The sequence below is a fragment of the Strongylocentrotus purpuratus genome, unplaced genomic scaffold (assembly GCF_000002235.5).
Source record: "Strongylocentrotus purpuratus isolate Spur 01 unplaced genomic scaffold, Spur_5.0 spur5_scaffold_5, whole genome shotgun sequence".
In the NCBI taxonomy this organism is placed as follows: domain Eukaryota; kingdom Metazoa; phylum Echinodermata; class Echinoidea; order Camarodonta; family Strongylocentrotidae; genus Strongylocentrotus; species Strongylocentrotus purpuratus.
The window spans coordinates 44,422,652-44,427,590 of NW_022145611.1; positions in this window are offsets into that span (position 1 = coordinate 44,422,652).

Sequence of the window (4,939 nt, forward strand, 5' to 3'; positions counted from 1 at the left end):
CAACATGATCAATAGGCCTATTTCATTTATATTATTGTTCATAATGCACACAGAAGTTAGGAAAACTTCCTTGGAGAATTTGTTATAGTCAACATTTTAATCAATGTCACTTATGTGAGATATCAACCTATCGAAAGAAAGAATAAAAGAACATTAAAAACGAAATAACCATTACGGTTTAAAAATTAAATCGAACTTAGACCCTGCAATTAGAACGCTATGTAAAGTCACCCAGTGAAGTTTGAAATTATACGTTTCAGAAAAATTGATCATTACCACAATAAATTTTTAGGAATTCCTCGTTTTTACTTGCTTAATAATAAGGCACACATAGTCCCCCACATCCGTTATTATTTCTCTTTCTGGTCAGTGTATAGCTTTAACATTTTTCGTACCCGTTGTTTCAACATAGTTATAATTTATATCAAGGTATAGAACATGACTATACATGTATTTGAAAAATAAACAGGTGCAACTAAACTTTTTCTTTCTTTCTTATCGATGATAATATGCCACTCGTAATCAGATAAGATCTGATTATCCTATATTTTGCAAAGAGTGATATAAAATTGACTCTAAACTCACTCTATCGGTAGAATGTACATGTACGGTATAATGAGCCTTTTTTTCAAGAGGTTTGCCATAAAGTTTTAGCGTCTTTCTGCATCCTTTTCCGCCTTGGTGGTCCCTGCATTTCATCTCTGCCAAATATCCCTAGGCCGGGCCTCTCAATGTCTTGTTCAACGCTATTCCGCCTACTTTTACCACAGAAACCTTTTGATTCATAGATACCACATTCACTTCCTAAAATATGTCTGCCTCTCACTCACATTTCCCATTTTTCCTCTATCAAATGCACTTTATAGGGTTATTTTTCTGTCACCTTTCTCCTGTTTTCAATCGCGTATTCACTCTCTACTATATTGTATTCCTTTTGTGATTAAAAGTTATACATAAATCATTCATCGCCTGCATCTGTTTGAATATAAAGTGAAGATGTACATGTTCTTTTATAAGTGCCGAGGATGTTTTAGATTATTATAAATTTATCATCAAAGATAAAGAAAAATAGATGGTGAGATAGACAGAAATCGAAGTAGCGAGGGCGGGAGAAGGATAGAGAGGTGGAAAGAGAGCGAAAGAAAAGAAGATATTTGGGAGATAGAGAGGGCGCTAGGAGAGGGAGCTAGGAGAGGGAGCTAGGAGAGGGAGCTAGGAGGGAAAGAGAGAGCGAGAGAGAGAGAGAGAGAGAGAGAAGGGGGCGGGCGGGCAAATATGGTCCTTCTAGTAGAGGTGTTGTGGTCGAGTGGATACGTCGCCGGACTGTCGATCACAAGGTCCGCGGTTCGAGTCCCGCCGCCGCACTAATGTCCTTTGGCAAGATATTGATCTACATTTGCCACACTTCACCCAGGTAGGAATTTATTCCTTGAAATGCTAGAGCGCTATAATGGCAGCACAGCTAAAGCCGGGGTAATAATATCCAAGTTTGGAAGCGCTTAGAGACTTATTGTGATAATTGCGCTATATAAAAGCTGAATATTATTATTATGTAATTGTCCAACTTTCAATCAAAAGGTAGTTTTTCTGTGCCTTCTTTGGTAACAGGAAATTTTATTTAGGTTAAAAAAAAAATCCCTGTAAAAAATCTTATATTATATCTTTTCTCTATCGATGAAAGTATCCTTTCGTTTCGACTGCTTTTCATGTTCTATTCAAGACAGTTAGTCCGAATTGTGTTCCGGATTTTCAGTGTTGCAGGTATAGGGGTAGTGATTGTCTTTGGTTATAAAGTAAGGAATTCGGCGATTGATCGAAGAGTAATTGTAGCCGGACCACGCATGCGTCGAGCATTTATCCACAAAACAGTGCTTGATACCTATTTCATACAGAAGTGTGATAGTAAAATGATAAATATATTAATCACAGTAAAAGTGGTAGCTATGATTTACATTGTCTGCCTGGTCTCCATTTTTTCTACTGATCCAGAGAAATGTGTTTCTGTTCCGTTAGGTTATCATATTCTCAAAGCAGATTTGCAAAAATAAAATCGAAAGAAATCGCACTTCTATTCTTTGTCATCCCTCGGAACCCTTACACAAATTAATGATGAATAAGAATAACCTTAGAACGAGGCTTGTGGTTTGAAATGCCAACAAAAGTAGATTTCCTTACAGATAACAATTGTCAGTAATTAAACTGTATTATACTGGCGGGGCATTAACAGAAGGGAAAAAAGGAAGAAAAGTAAATGACATAAAAACAAAATGAGACAAGTAGTGCAATAGAAAAGAACTATAAAAATAGATCTTGAATAAATAAAGTTCCGCCATGGATTTCAGAATTAAAAGAAGCCGGACAAAATGGACGTGCGCAAGAATTCGGCATACTCTGGATTACTCTGTTCTAACGACTGATGGCTCAGTCGTGAGAGCGCCCGTCTCATGAACGGGAGGTCATGGGTTCGAACCCCTGCCGAGTAATACCAAAGACTTATTACAATAGGACCTTCTGCCTTCTAGCTAGGCGCTCAGCATATTAGATTGGAGAAGGGTAGTAATAACATATTATGTTATGCAGGGCCCGCTGGAAGAGCAGTTTCATAACTGAAGTGGCTACCCTGGGTAAATAAAACGTTATTATTATTGTTATAATTATTTTATCAGATATTCGGTTAATTCACTTCAAAAGGGGCATTTTTATTTTGGACAATTTTGGACAATTTTATTTTGGACAATTGATGGCATTCAACTCCTACCCCCATCTCTAGTGGATACAACACTCCAGGCCAGGATTTCATTTTAGGGGGGGGGGGGCGGTAGTGAGCACGCGAAGAGCGCGCGAAGCGCGCTTCCTAGGGGGTTGGTGCAGGGAGGGGGAGTTTCCCCCCTGCGCGGAAGCTTTGAAAGAAGACGATTCGTTTTACCTTTCTCGACTCGTAAATACATATCTGTATTCAGTCCCCCTCCCGCGCGAAGCACGTAAGCTTTAACACTTCATTAATTTATTAGAGAAAGAAGACGATTCGATGTACCGTTCTCGACCCTTAATCCTTATCTGTATTCAGTCCCCCTCTTTTGAAGCGCGGAAGCTTTGACATTTCATTAATTTATTAGAGAAAGAAGACGATTCGATGTACCGTTCTCGACTCTTAATCCTTATCTGAATTCAGTCCTCCCCCTCCTCCTGCGCGAAGCGCGGAAGCTTTGACGTATTATTAGACAAAGAAGACGATCCGTTGTACCTTTCCCGACCCTTAATCCTTATCTGTATTCAGTCCCCCTCTTTCGAAGCGCGGAAGCTTTCACGTGTCATTAAATTATTAGAGAAAGAAGACCGTTCGTTGTACCGTTCTCGACTCCTTTTCCCTTTTTCTTCCTACGTTCTCTTACTTTTTTTCTTCTCTTTCTCTCTCTTTTTTTTGGGGGGGGGGGGGGGCGACCGCCCCACCGCCCCCTGGCTACCCGCCTGCAACACTCACACGAAGTGATATGTGCACACCCATTTTGTTTCCCAACAGGAATTATATCCCGCATATATAAGCACTCTCCTTATAATTGGACCATCTCAACGAAACTCGAGTCCAATAATACACATGCGATCGTGACCGATATAGGTAAATAGAAAATATAACTTACACCTCACATCGAAACTATGTTATCATAGAATAATCGTCGAAATCAGATTGTTGTTTTATGTTTCCCATTGATGTAGAGAACTAGATGCGAGGACATACGTACACGTAAAAGAAGTATGAGACTCTTATCAACATAGTTCATTCACTTCTAGAACTCATACCAACCATCGGACGATAAAAGGTAAAAACCGAATGAGAAGTTTGGTTAGAGTACATGTTTGAGGGAGGGGGGGGGGGGGGTGGGGGAGGGGGGAGGGGCAATTGACATAAAGCATCATTTCGATTTCAATATGGGTTTCAATTACCTGACGACATGGAGAATTTCCATCTATATTCCATACATAGATTTATCTTGTCCAAGGATACTAGCCCAAGCAAATAAGCAATATAATACAGGCGAAAGTTATCCAGCAGATATCAAATCTTTCTAAAACACTTTACCCTCTTGAGCCCCTTGGTGCCATCTGATCGTAGGTTTGTTTCAGTTCTGTGCAGTCATAATACAGTGTATTATCATTAAGCAAGAATGTGACACTCTATGACTTATATCAATTTTAAAGGTACTATGTCCCATTTGCAGGCCCAAAAAATGAAAAAGTTAAATTCCAACTGCATTTGAAAGATAATACTAATTTAGAACTTCCCTAAAAAAGGTGGGGCTTGAAAATGTCTTCAAGTGGGAAAATAATGACTATTAGTTGTCAAATCGACTTTAGGGCTATAGAGCCCAAAAGTAATAGTCTTGATTTTCAGACAATTGTACCGAATAGTCGTACGTTTTATGCTGCGCAAAGATTCAATCAGTTTAATCTTGGCCATCACAAGAAGTGGGTTAATGATGTAGACAAATGCTCATGTATCCTTTACAACTCTTTTCATGTATGTCATTACCAAAGAAGGAAAAAAGCCAGTCAGTCACTCAATAGTGTCTGACAGTGAAGTCTAGCAAGTAAATGGGTTTCCTTGCATAATTTGAATATGATGACACTGCTAACGTTTAAATTTCACAGATAGGACATACATGACATATTCATTATTCCTGCAAAGTTCTACAGAATTGGAGGTTGGCTGCAAAAGGGACATAGTACCTTTAAGAGGAGAAATGAATATTGATAAACAGTCTGAAAAATCAAATTCTAGATTGTTTGGCAAACTAAGCTTGCATCTCCTCATACAGTTAAAGGGTGCATCTCAAAATACAACTTTTAAAGTGCTTTTTTCCTTTAATGTCTATGTATGTAGAATTGTTACATGTAGTATCACCCACGATGAAAATAAAAGAAGGACTTCCAAAGGCACATG